General features: G+C 43.2%; 1 protein-coding gene across 3 annotated transcripts in view; it reads left to right on the plus strand.

Annotated features, from left to right (window-relative positions):
* KANK1 (KN motif and ankyrin repeat domains 1) overlaps window positions 1-13,868 on the plus strand; it is a 128,039-nt gene that overhangs the window by 82,462 nt on the left and 31,709 nt on the right. The window lies entirely within an intron of this gene.

The following is a 13,868-nucleotide window of genomic DNA, read 5'->3' on the forward strand; positions in this document are numbered from 1 at the left end:
GTGCTTCCCTGGACTAGATCATGATAGTCAGGCAGATTATTTCATTCTTTCCAAGCAGAGCCACTCCAGTGCTCAGGAAATGGTCTGTTGGAGGCCAGTGTTTTAAAGAGCTATGTTTCATCCATTGCCTTTCACAGATCCATTGTTCCCTTTCTGCCTTTTGCTTTCAAAAGGGGTATGAAATAACCTGCTCTTTAGATAAGAATCCACCAGCTGGATGGCTGCCCATACGCCAAATCTTGCATTCACTCTGCTGCAAATCAAGTCAGGTTTGTTGGTCACTGTAGAGCTGTGCTCTGACCTCAGTTTTCTTCCTACTGTGAACAGTAGCTGAGTGAGTTTATTTGGCACCATAATGGTCTCAAAGGCCAAGAGAATAAATACACTTGTGCTCTTTGCCATTAGGTTTTACTGGTGCCAACCCAGATATGTGCCTCCATATTTGATTTGTTGAACAAGGGACAAAGTGCTACTACCTGTTATGGGTTATTGCTTGCACTCGTGGCAAGTCTTCTTGAGCCTGCTGAGTTAACTGAGCTTTGAGGAGAGTCCACAGAAGGTGCATGACTTGATGCAGGGCTCATTCAAATGTCAAGCCCTTGAAACCACAGAGTAATGATAAACAGATGGAGCATGTGGAGACAGCTGCTAAAATTTGTTCTTCTCTAAACAGGATATCATGCTGTCTTTTTTTAGATAAATGAAATAATATGTTAGATTTTTTAATTATTTTTTTTTTCTCTGAACAGAATACTTACTCTTGAGAAGGAAGTTTTGGCCATACCTTCTATTCTCATACTTGATCCCAAATGTCATGGGTTTTTTTCACAGCAGAAAACTAGACGGGCATTTTCATGTTGTGTGAAGTATCTTCCCGGTGTGAAGAACCTGCTGATGAAGCTAGAGATGCCCACCTGTAACACCAAGTGCTGCTGTGCCCTGCTGGTCCTCACCTGGCTGGTCACTCGCTCTGCACGTTGAAAGACAGGGCTTGAGTGGCAGCAAGTGCAAAGCAGTGGCTGCAGGCTCTAGGCTGGGCAGTGTTTCAAGGGCTGAATATTTGCTTTCGTTTCCCTGAACAGAAATCGTGGGTCAGGTTTCAGCTGCCTTAGAGTTTTCCTGTCTTCTAGGATAAACTTCAAAGCATGGTTAGAATCTGTTCCCAAAGCATTGTTCTGCTTTTGTTTATGAATGGGATGGTTAGAGCAGAGACCAAACCAAACCAAGTTCACTTAAAATTCAGCAGCTTTTTGGTCCATAGATGTAACAAGATGGCTACATCTAGGGACAACCTTCTTCACACTTTTTTTGGGAGCTCATGTTTTATAATGTATGCATCAATGACTTTCAATTCAAGGAAATGAATGTAAAATTACTTAGAGGGTAGGACCTAGTTTATAGTCTTATTGCCTTTAAGTATTAAATATTGCTTTGCTTTATATTAAGTACCACTGAAGCCAATAGACATGTTCAGGGAACAATTCTACTGCAAGTCTGTGCCATTTTAGCTGAATGTGCTGTGGAAGACGAACCTTTCTTCTGTAATTTCAGCAGAGGATCCCACTCTATTTGAAGCACAACTCTTCCAATTTGCAGTGATCTTGGAAATAATTTTTAAAATTCTGTTTTTATTAGTTTTTCACTGTTCCTGGGAATGTGGATGGAAATAAAGTTCTTTTCCTTTACTCATGTGAAGTCTTAGGACTCTTATCTTTGATAAATTAGCCTCTCCCCTTGCCTGCTTACCTTTGCAGTCCTTGCTTGGCTATACTACAGCAACTGTTATGTAAGGAGGGATGAAGAGAGATGGAGCTGAGGCCTTTGAGGGTCTCTTTGTGATGCTGAGAAGTGACCCTTTTTGCATCTGGAATCTCAGTTATCTTTACTTGTGAATACTTGGTGTTTCGTAGAAACAAGAATATTGAATACAAGAAAATAAGCATGCATCATTTCAGAGGTGTACTAGCATGAAAGATGTCTCATGTTTTGGCTGGTTCAGAAAAAAAAAACAAACACAACTGTCTGTAACTTTGTACTAAAAATTTTTATTTTTATCCCTCAAATTATAAGTTGCATTTGAGAAGAGTAAACAAAACCGGATTGAATGTAACACAGGCAAAATTTCAGGCAGTGGTGGTTACAACAGAGGTAATTGTTCTGCCCAAATTATATCAATGAACCTCTCTGTGCTCTCAGTCCACACGTGGGAGCAAGAAATGAGGGGGTGGAGGTGAAGGGCTTGGGAAGGAAGGGATAGCGGGTGGGAGAGATGTCACCTGAACTGTCAGTGTCTCTTGGGAAGTAAATCTGTCTTCATCAGAAAAAAAATACATCTTTTTAGTATGTCATTTGGTACGGTTTCTTTTATCCTGCCCATTTCATGCATTTTAACCCTTGGGGAGGCATAAGCATTGCACAGCATCTGAAGCGCCATGAAGGAAATCACTGGCGCTGCGCTGGGCTGGCTGCCGGGCTGGGGCTGTCTCAGGAAATTCCAAATGAGTATAAATAAATGCTCTGTAGCAACCTCTGGGCTCCCTGCCTGCTCGTGTGTCAGGAATACGCACTCCCTTTAAGGCAAAGGAAAGTGTGCTTCAGACTTAATTTCCTGAAAAACTAAACGTGGCAAGGTCCAAGCGTTTGCTTGTGAGTGGATCGGTGAGTGAGACCCTCGAACAGGGTGGGGGGAGGGCTGAGATGTGGGTGGCTGGCTCTGCTGCTGCTGGCAAGCTGGGAAAGGGGGTGGGGGGCAGTCTGGGATAGCTCAGATGAAAACAGCCCTCAATGTTCTTTCAGGATATTAAGTTGGTTTGGTTTTTGGGTTTGTTTTTTTTTTACAGCACCCGCTTACCTGGGTTGTCTTGCAAGTGCTGCTGTCTGAAGGGAGCCTGCACTTCCGGTTTCATGCACCTCTTTTTGTTGTTATATACAGATAGTTTGTTTCCTTCAATAAATGTGGGTTTTCTAGGGGGAGATTGCTGTTGTGAACTGCTAAGTGAAGGGAGCATTGCATCTATTTATTGTCAGGCATCGCTTCAATGGCAGAAAGGTAACTGTTGCTCATCAAGTAAAATTGCCAAATTTGAATATCATTCATAGACTTCTAATTATAAGCCACTCTTCTTAGCTATTTAGAATGTGCATAAAGGATTAATTCCAATAATGACTTCTCAGTATTTTCTCTGATGGTCACTTTTTTAACTTAGAGAAAATCACTTAATCAGTTTGAACTATTTACAGTGCAGAGAGAAAGCTTTCTGGCTTTTTAAAAAATGCAAATCCCTCATGCTTTTGAAGTCTGGAAGGCAACTCACGTATTATCTCACAGAAAAAATCAGTACCAGATTAGTATAAAAAAGAGGAGGAGGGAACAATTCCTGGTGTTTGAAATAATATACTGATTATGCAGCATAAACCATATTCCTTATAGAGGTAAGCATATGACAAAATAATGTCCTTCCAGGACTCATAAATACAAATATTTGTAGAACTGTTCTTGCAGAAGACAGTTCTCCCATTTTTTCCACCCTGTGCACAGCTGTAAGACCAAACTGAAACTGTAAATCAGTTTTAATATTCCATAGCAGGTTTATATCCTACAAGTCTAGGTTCTTTACTGATGGTTACTCTTGTTACAATAGCCCTATGTATCTGTTCTCCACTTCTCACCTCTTTACAGATTCATAGGCACAGAAGTGTTATGACATTATAAATCTAAATATTTTGGGTTTGCGATTCAGTTGTTCTTGGCTAGAAAGCCAACAGCCTTCTTTCCTTGGGCTTCAGCAGGTAACATGGGTGCACAGCTGTGTTAAATGACTTTTTTAGGCAAACATCTGGCTTCTACCCATGACTTCTTTGGCCACCATGGGAAGTGGGGAGATGATTTGGATGAGTGAAGAAGGAAGAAGAGTATTTGAGGGTTTGCTTTGCCAGCCCTCTGTCTGAGTTTTCTGAAGCCCATCCTACTGTATAGATGCAAGCTGTGGTCTTTGTAATTATTTTTTCCTTTGGTATTTTTCTTGTGACAATGAAGTGGTGTAAAGCAACAGGGGATGATGTACTGTTGGAAGAGCAAGGCAGGTATGCCATATTTTCAAGGGTTGGCAAGGGAGGTAGGAGAGCTTCGGGGTTTCTCCTGGGCAGCAGATGACAGCAAGGTGCCTTACCAGCACTTTGGCTGAACCTTGTGTTCATCAGCATCCCTGGCTGAAACAGCCCAGATGTATTGGGTTGTATTTTTGGAAAGGAGAGCTATGGTGGTCTGAAACTGAGCTGCTCTCCTGTTGTGTTGAGTAGAGGTCATTGCATGGCTTTCTCCCAGGCTGCAAGGAGATTGTGAGCAGTATCTACTGTTCGCCGTAACTTGTGTTGCTTTGCTAGGCCTGAATCAGTCCGATTTTGAAATTATCTTTGAAATGAATTCTTTTTGTTGGTCACAAATGTGCCTGGAGCCAGTAAGTATGCACACAGTAGAAACTGAATGGAAATAAATGCTTCAGGTGATGTTCAAGTTCACTTCACAAGTAGAAAAACACTGCAAGATAAAAAACCACACATGTAATCAGATGCTTGGAAATAATAAATTCATGTTGGTTTGGACTTGCCTTGTTGGCATGTGGGTTTCAAATGTAAGTATATAGGACTGAGTTGCCCCATTTCAACACCAAAAGTAAAGTATGACTGTCAGTGTCTCATTGCTTTTCCCAGTGATACCTAAAAGAACAGGAGGCTAACTTTACTATGAGGAAATTAGTGTCTTTCAAGGGAGAGTATTTTCTGCAGCTGAGCCCCCAGCACTGGTTCAATGGTTTGTTTTCAATGTAAGGAAAGCTTTTTTCTGCAGTTACATTTCTTGACATGGCACATTGGTCAAAGTGACATTGGCAGAGGAGGATTTGGGAAATGCATCAGTGCAGTGCAGCTGAGGCTAGCACTTGCTTTTGACTTGCTTGCTGGTGGACCTGCTGGTCACGCTCAGAGTCACAGAGCACCACAGGTCACTTGGGACAGTGATATGCCCAAGCGACCACTGATTTTATAATAGCTTCTCCCCAGAGGTGGCAATGCTGTTGACACCAGCAGCACCCCCCCAACATGATTTCTGCTCCACATTTCCTTGCTGCTGGTGGGGCAGTCAGCAGAGTCAGTGAATGACTATATCCCTTCCCACTTGTTCCCTGCATCCTGCCAGCCATAGTTTGATTTCCTCTGCGACCTGTGAGTCAGAAACTAGGGTGGAGGCAAAACAGACTAGCCTCTTAGTTTTGAGTTTCCATGGTTAGCAGCCTTGAGGTGGTGGATACACAAGATGTCCCACCACAGAACTGCCAGATCTAGAGCTGTTGTCAGAAGGTGAGACTAGTTAAAAAGGAGGTCTATTATTGGATTCAAATAAGGGAGTTGTCAAGCATATAAAGCAGTTTTTGTGAATTTTGATATGGGGCCATATTGCAGTCACTCTCAGTACAGTTGGTTGTGCTTTTTTATTTCCCCCTGAAATTAGATTTCTCATAAACAAGATTAATCCTTTATTCAGGGTTAATTAATTTGCACAACTTTCTTAAAGTCTGTGTTTTATAATTTAAACAAACTTCTGCTTGAGCTGTAAGTTTTCAGCTCAGAGATTCTAGAACTAAAAGTTTTAGACATTAAAAAGACTAGAGAAGGTTAGGAGGTGTGCTTTTTGAAAGGTGTTTTTTTTCTTTCAGTTCACAGAAAAAAAATGTAGGTGTGGTTTTATGGTGTCCAGAAATAAACTTTGTAGGTGACTCTTTTTTACCATGTGAAAGAAAACCTTTAATGGTGTAAAAAAAGATAATGTGACCTTGAAAGACAACCTTCTAACACCAAAAAGGCTATTGACTATATATAGATACACACTTATTTGGGTAGCAGGCTGGTGAGCATTCTAAGCATTTTCTGTGTGATACCAAAATGTTCTGCTTTTTGTAGCTGTGAACAGTAGTCAGCACCTAGTTAGCGAACATGCAGCAAAGGGACATGACTTAAGAAAAGCCAAAGTCTTCTACAAGGTTACAAAATGGTTCCATGGGTTGGGAATTGGCCCTTAAGGAGGAAGTGACAGTGGCACATCCAGACTAGTGCATCCATCTGATCACCAGTATCAAGGTGAAAGCTGGCTTGTTTTTGCTATAATGCTACAAAATTAAGATTTTTATAATGCTAAACAACTTAAGATTTTTCTGATTCAGAGGAACATAACTAGGCAAGAGACTATTTTCACTGTGGATTGATCAAGTCAATGGAGAAGCTCAGTTAAGTCTATGGAAAGACTTGTGCTGCTTTTAATGGGATTTGCATAATGACTGCAATAGTTTTGGGGTTTTCTGCTATGTCTGTATTGGTCCTACTCTTTCTAGAAAAAGTATGGTATTAAGACAGCAGATCCATTCTTAAAATGCCTTCTTTTACCAATGTTGCATGGTAAATGTGGCATTGTAGCCCAGTGCCGTAGTGTTTGAGTTCACAGTGCAATCAAAACACAGCAGCCTTCTGAACCCTCTTCTTCAACATTGCTGCTCCTTTTGTTCATTAACTTAAGGTGGTGGTGTCCTTAATTCACTTCTGTGAAGTGAATTTGCCACTACAAACATCTGTGCTGGAGCTTGTACACCTTGAAATAAAAACCTGTTTATTACCGAATGTTGTAGCCTTCAGCCTTTCTCTGTTGTCATTATTATCAGGGAAGTTACTATCCCCCATTTTTTTATTACCAACCAAAAGTAATTAATATTTAGATGTCAGATTTAAAAGTCAGCTCCCCAGCTGGGGTACTGACACAAAAATTTTTAAAAAGTAATCTAAAAATCTTATAAAAATACTTTACTTTTTTTCTGCTCCTTTTTTTTTTTTTTTTTTGAGATTAAGTTAGCAGCAAACACCGAGGATTTATTTTCCAAGTAAAATGAGGAGCAAATGAAATTACTCTGAACAGAAGAATCGTCTTGTTGGATTTTGGTTTGGACTATTGTACCCCATAGCCCACAGCCTCAGGCACATCAGAAGTTAACTCATATTTGCTCCAGGCATAGCTGTAGCTGAGTAATAGCACAACAGATTGCCTTTCTTACAAGGCAGTATTTATGGGCTGTTTTTTCATAGCAGAAAAAGAGGGGAAGGTTACCAGCCATGTCTACACTATAGTGACTGCTAGGCAGTTGTGCCATTACTTGTACAGCCTGAGCTGGGTCGCCCAAGCGCTGCAGCCTGGCACTGCAGGAAGGCTGGCTGAGGCCAGTATCTGGGTCTCATCATGGGCAGCTTCATGGCCTGGCTGTGCTGTGCTGCAGTGGCTCTCCGCCTGGTAGGAGCTGAGCAGCCAGCCTAGGCAGTCTACACTCCACACCTTCACACTGTGGCTGTATGCTTTTGCTGCAAAGGGAAAAATAATACACTTGACACTCCTACTGTGTCTGGCAAAGTACAGAAACAATTTTCTGTTTCTGTAAGTTTTCCCCTCTCAGTTCCCAGAATAAAATAATAAAAAAAACCAACCTGATAGGCTGATAGTTTGGCTTTGGGGCTTTTTTTCCCCCTAGTCTTCAAAAATACTGGGGAGGTAGGCAGAATTGTTGGGGAGCTAGTAATTTCATGCCATCTTCTATATATTGCTAGCCAAAAGAAAAGTGATCAAATGAGTGTGCTGCAAGGCTAAACTTCCAAGTGCTTTTAGTGGTGGTGATGGTGTGTTTTTTTTTTAAACTTGCATTCAAATCCCAACTCCTGAAAAGGAGAATGAAATACAAATTATTATTCCATTTGATTTTTTAAATAAGTGCTCAGCCTCATGTGTTTTTGCTCTTTTCAGGTGAGGCTGATATTTGTATATGCTGAAGAACAGAAAAAGAAAAGAAAAAAAAGTAATATTGGGGGTGGAAGAAGGGGAAAAGCATAAATTTCTTCTGTGTTGCAGTAAAGAATCAAAAAGTCAGAACTCTTTTTTTATCCCATCTTTTCCTGCCCCAGATAACCTTTCAAACTGAAGTTGAGCATATAGAAGTACTGATTTAACTCCAGTTATGACAGCTATTGCCTCTGTATTTTTCTCTGCAGCATTCTTTATGAATTGTCTTATTCCATAACTCTGGAAGGAGACTCTGTTATTCATAGCATTATTTCAGTGGAAAAGACTCATTTAATACCAGTCAGATCCAAGATAAAAATGCCTTAGAGCAGACATCATAACCAGATGGGAAGAGAAAGCTTTAGATGTGATGTCTGTTTTTCAAGGCACCTGAGACTTTTAGCTTCAGAAATCAATCTTCAGTTGTTTCTCTTTGCTCTTCCTGGACCTTCCAAGGCGGTTCTAAAAGAAAATTTTCCTAGCTTGCAGAACCAAAACTTTGTCTGCCCACATTTCAGTGCTTTTCTCCCTGAGAAGTCTTGAAACACATCAACTACATAATCTATTTTTTCCAGTTCTCCTGGTCTGGAAGCAGACATGGTTAGTGTGGACTCTGGTAGGGTGACTCAATATTTTAACATACTGATGTTCTTGTGTAGTGCATTGGATAGGATATAATTTAATAGAAGTTGGCAAGACTGGAATGTTTGGACAGAGCCAGTCCCAGCAGTGCAGGAGGTGAGAACTGAAGAGGGCATTTTAAAAATGCGGCTTCTGTCCTGCCTATGGTTGTCCTGCAGCAGGGAGAAGGAAATTAAGTCTTTGCATACTTCTGGAGAAATGCATTAATAAGGACAGTATGACAACGAGGCCTCTGTGCTTCACAGAGTTTTTTACTTCTCAGGTACTGGCCTAAAAGCATGATGTGTTTGTGTCTCGTTACATTTAGAGACATTTCAGAAGAAAACAGGAGCATCTGAAGCATTTTCACAGACAAAAGTGTATATGTGGTTGTCTGCACATAGTGTTTCAGTTTAACACAACAACATGATTAATCACAGAATCATAGAATGGTTTGAGTTGAAAGGGACCTTAAAGATCATCTAGTTCCAACCCCCTTGCATGGGCAAGGACATCTCCCACTAGACCAGGTTGCTCAAAGCCCCATCCAGCCTGGCCTTGAACACTTCCAGGAATTAGATATCCACAGCTTCCCTGGGCTACCTGTTCCAGTGTCTCACCACCTTCATGGTAAATAATTACTTCCTACTATCTAATCTAAATCTCTCCTCTTCCAGTTTAAAGGCATTCCCCCTCATCCTATCACCACATGCCTGGGTAAAAAGTTCCTCCCCAGCTTTTCTCTAAGCCCCATCTGGTACTGGAAGTCTGCTAGAAGGTCTGCCCAGAGCCTTCTCTTCTCCAGGCTGAACAACCCCAACTCTCTCAGCTCGTCTTCATAGGACAGGTGCTCCAGTACTCCAGTCATCTTTGTGGCCCTTCTCTAGACTTGCTCCAACAGTTCCATGTCCTTCCTGCATTGAGGGCTCCAGAACTGGACATAGCACTCATGGTGGGTCTCACAAGAGCGGAGCAGAAGGGCAGAATCACCTCCCTTGGCCTGTGGCCACATTTCTTTTGATGCAGCCTGGGACACGGTTGGCCTTCTGGGCTGCAAGTGCACACCAGCAGCTCATGTTGAGCTTCTCATCAACCAACACTCCCAAGTCCTTTTCCTCAGGGCTTCTCTCGACCCATTCTCCACCCAACCTGTATCTGTGCTTGGGATTGCCCTGACCCAGGTGCAGGACTTTGCAATAGGCTCGGCTGAACTTCATGAGGTTGGCACGGGCCCACATCTCTAGCCTCTCAAGGTCCCTCTGGATGGCATCCCTTCCATCTGGCATGTTGGCCACACCACACAGTTTGGTGTCATCAGCAAACTTGGGAGGGTGCACTTGATCCCACTGTCCATGTTGCCAACAAAGATGTTAAACAGCACTGATCCCAATACTGACCCCTGAGGATCACCACTCATCACTGGTCTACACTTGTACATCAAGCCATTGACAGCAACTCTTTCAGTGTGAGTATCCAGCCAATTCCTTTTTCACCCAGTAGGCCATCCATAGAATCCATATCTTTCCAATGTAGAGACCAGGATGTTGTGTGGGACACTGTCAGATGCTTTCCACAAGTCCAGGTAGATGATGTCAGTTCTTCCCTTGTTCACTGATGCTATGACATCCTTGTAAAAGGCTGGCAAATTTGTCAGGCACAATTTGATGAAGCCAAGATGGTTGCCACCAACCATCTCTACCTATGTGCCTTCAGCAGAGCCTTCAGGAGGATTTGCTTCATGATCATGCTGGGCAGAGGTGAGACCTCCTAGTCTGTAGTTCCCTGGGTCTTCCTTTTTCCCTTTTTGAAAATGGGGGTGATGTTTCATCTTTTCTTGTCAGCAGGAACTTCACCAGGCTGCTATGACTTTTAAAATACGATGCCAAGTGGCTTTGCAAATTCATTTGCCAGTTCCTCGGGAGCTGCAAATGGATCTCATCAGGTCCCATGGACTTGTGCACTTTAAGGTTTTTTAGATGCTGCTCTTCACCTACAGAGAGAGGGTGGTTTTTCCTTCTTCCAGTCCCTGCCTTGGCCTTCTGCAACCTGGGTGGTGTGGCAGAGCCCTTGCCAGTGAAGACTGAGGCAAAAAGATTAATACTTGCCTGACCTACTACAGTGACTAGGGAATAGTTCTAATTTTAGCAGTGCTTATGATCAGCTGGCCAAGGATGAGCCAAGATGCTTAACAAGAGTGTTTGTACTGCCTGGTATTTGCTGAAATACTTTGTGTGTGTTGGGCATCTCTTGCTCATTTGAAGTCTCCAGGCAAGAAGGCTTGCCTTTCTAGCTGAAGGGCAACTAGATACAGCTTCCTCCAAGGTTAGTCCAAAGGAGGGCCACAAGATGGGTGTGTAGTGATGAGAGGTAGCGGTTTTAAAGTGGAAGAGGATAGACTTAGGTTAGACATGAGGGTGGTGACACACTGGGACAGGTTGCCCAGGGAGGTGGTGGGTGGATGCTACCTCCCTGGAACTGTTCAAGGCTAGATCAGACAGGGCTTTGAGCAACATGGTCTAGTGGGAGGTGTTCCTGCCCATGGCAGGGGAGTTGGAGTATCATATAATTCTATGATAATTTGAGGTAGCTGCTTGTGTAGCAGTTGATAGTCACACACCAAAGCAAGGGAATAAGAACATCCATGGTCCATGGTTCATCCAGGACTTGAGGACTGAAAGGAAGAAGGGCTGCACTCTTTATCAAATGTTTATTAATTTCCTTTTCATTAGAATTTTTTTTCTTTTGGTATGAACGAAACAATTTTTGTTGCTTGAAAACAGCCATCTATTTTGCTTTGTTTCATGCATAACAGGCACACCCATTTTGTCCCCTTCTCTGAGTCAGCAAAATGCACAAAGGATTGGTGCAGCTCCTGCATGCTGCATCGGTATGTGTTGCTGCTGGTAGACTGACGGTCAATGGCAGCCTTGGCTGCAGTGATCATAAGATGGTGGAGTGCAGGATCCTGTATGCATCACCTCCATCCCTGGAAAGGTGATGGAACAACTTGTTCTTGGCACTGTCTCTAGGCATATCAAGGATGAGGGGGTCATTAAGAGCAGTCAACATGGTTTTACCAAGGGGAAGTCATGTTTGACCAACCTTATAGCCTTCTATGAGGAAGTAACTAGGTGGATAGATGATGGTGGTAGGATGTGGTTTATCTTGATTTTAGTAAAGCATTTGACAGTCTCCCACAGCATCCTTGTAGAAAAGCTGATGACATTCAAAAGCTGGTCTTGATGATCAGGTATTGAGGTGGATCATGAACTGCTTGAAGTGGAGAACTCAGAGAGTTGTGATCAGTGGGACAGAGTCTAGTTGGATGCCTTTATCTAGTGGAGTCCCTCAGGGGTCAGTACTGGGACCGGTGCTGTTCAGTATTTTCATCAAGCAAGTTTGCTGATGACACTGAACTGGGAGGAGTGGCTGACACACCAGAGGCTGTGCTGCCATTCAGGGAGACCTCGACAGGCTGGAGAGTTGGGCAGGGAGAAACTTGATGAAATTCAACAAGGGCAAGTGTAGAGTCTTGCATCTGGGGAAGAACAACCCCATGTACCAGTACAGGTTGGGGGCTGACCTGCTGGAGAGCAGTGTAGGAGAAAAGGACTTAGGGGTCCTGGTGGACAGGAGGATGACCATGAGCCAGCAATGTGCCCTTGTGGCCAAGAAGGCCAATGGCATCCTGGGGTGTATTAGAAAGGGGGTGGTTAGTAGGTGAAGAGAGGTTCTCCTCCCCCTCTGTTCTGCCTTGGTGAGGCCACATTGGGAACACTGTGTCCAGTTCTGGGCCCCTCAGTTCAAGAAGGACAGGGAACTGCTTCAAAGAGTCCAGTGCAGAGCCACAAAGATGATGAAGGGAGTGAAACATCTCCCTTGTGAGGAAAGGCTGAGGGAGCTGGGTCTCTTTAGCTTGGAGAAGACTGAGGGGCGACCTCATCAATGTTTACAAATATGCTAAGGGGGAGTGTCAGGAGGATGGAGCCAGGCTTTTTTCAGTGATATCTAATGATAGGACAAAGGGCAATGGATGCAAAGTGGAACATAGGAGGTTCCACATAAATATCAGAAAAAACTTATTTACTGTGAGAGTGACAGAGCACTGGAACAGGCTGCCCAGAGAGGTTGTGGAGTCTCCTTCTCTGGAGACATTCAGAACCCGCCTGGACACGTTCCTGTTTGATGTGCTCTAGGTGACCCTGCTCTGGCAGGGGGGTTGGACTTGATCTTTTGAGGTCCCTTCCAACCCCTAAGATTCAGTGATTCTGTGACTGCATGCCTGATCCTCATTTGTCTTAATGTATCAAGCAACATCTCCAGAGATCAACTCCTAATACTGGGACTTTGTTGGTGAAATGCTCACTGTGTTGTTTTAAGGAGAAGTAGTGGGCAGTCAGCTCTGCACACAGTATCATGCTTGTGGAGAGGCAGATAATGACCTGTGTCCTGGTAGTGCTGCCTGCTTAAGCTGAGGACCAAAGGGATTTCATTGAGAAGTACTGAGGTGCCTGCAGGTGTAGTGAAGAGGTTTAGTGAGGGATTTGGTGTCAGTGTGGGTATTTTTTATAGGTTTCTGTTGAGTAATCTTAATACCATTCCATGAAGAACTAAAAAACATCTGGGATTCCAGTTTGGCTCTCATAACTTAACATGAGATTTGCATGTCTTTTTAGAGGTTTCATGAATGTTCTTCTAAAGATGCATTAATTCTTAAGTCTTCCAACTTCCAAAGAGTCTGTTCCTCCCATCCAACATTTATGCACTGTGCCCAAGGACAGCTTAGATAAGCTGCCTGACTTCGCTGGTGGAAGAATTGGGGATGTTGCTTGGTACAAGACAAGGACCAAGACAAGCAGATGAAAGGAACTGGGCAAGATGGAAGAATGGGTAAAATTGATAGAGCTTGAATTCACGTGCTCTGGGTGAAGTGACTAGAACAAAGCCTGGGATGAGGGATGAGACTATAAACAGATTTTTGGGTTAGAATTAGTGGATCAAGAAAATGTATGGAATTTGTGAAAATGGGTGAGAAATGCGAAGAAGGCAGAGGGAGACCAGAATAGTACATGGATGAGTGCCAGAGTCACAGTGCGGACAAGCCTATGGTGCAAGTGGGAAGGGACAGTGTCCAACCTAGGGCGAGGAACTGTGGGGTGTGGCAAGGGGAGTTGTCTGTCTGGGAGGAGTGCAGCCAGGATGAGAATCTGGGAACAGAGCACTGAATTTGGGAAGAAGGAAGAATAATATGGAGAGTATGCTCTGTCTCATTTTCTCCTTTTCAGTGGAAGTCCTGGAGACTTCTCTGCCTGACTTTAAGGCAGTCCTGCTGGAACGAGCTATGTGTGCTTCATGTGCTTAAAGTATGTGTGTGTATGCA

This window comes from Apus apus, chromosome Z (assembly GCF_020740795.1).
Source record: "Apus apus isolate bApuApu2 chromosome Z, bApuApu2.pri.cur, whole genome shotgun sequence".
Taxonomy (NCBI): Eukaryota; Metazoa; Chordata; class Aves; order Apodiformes; family Apodidae; genus Apus; species Apus apus.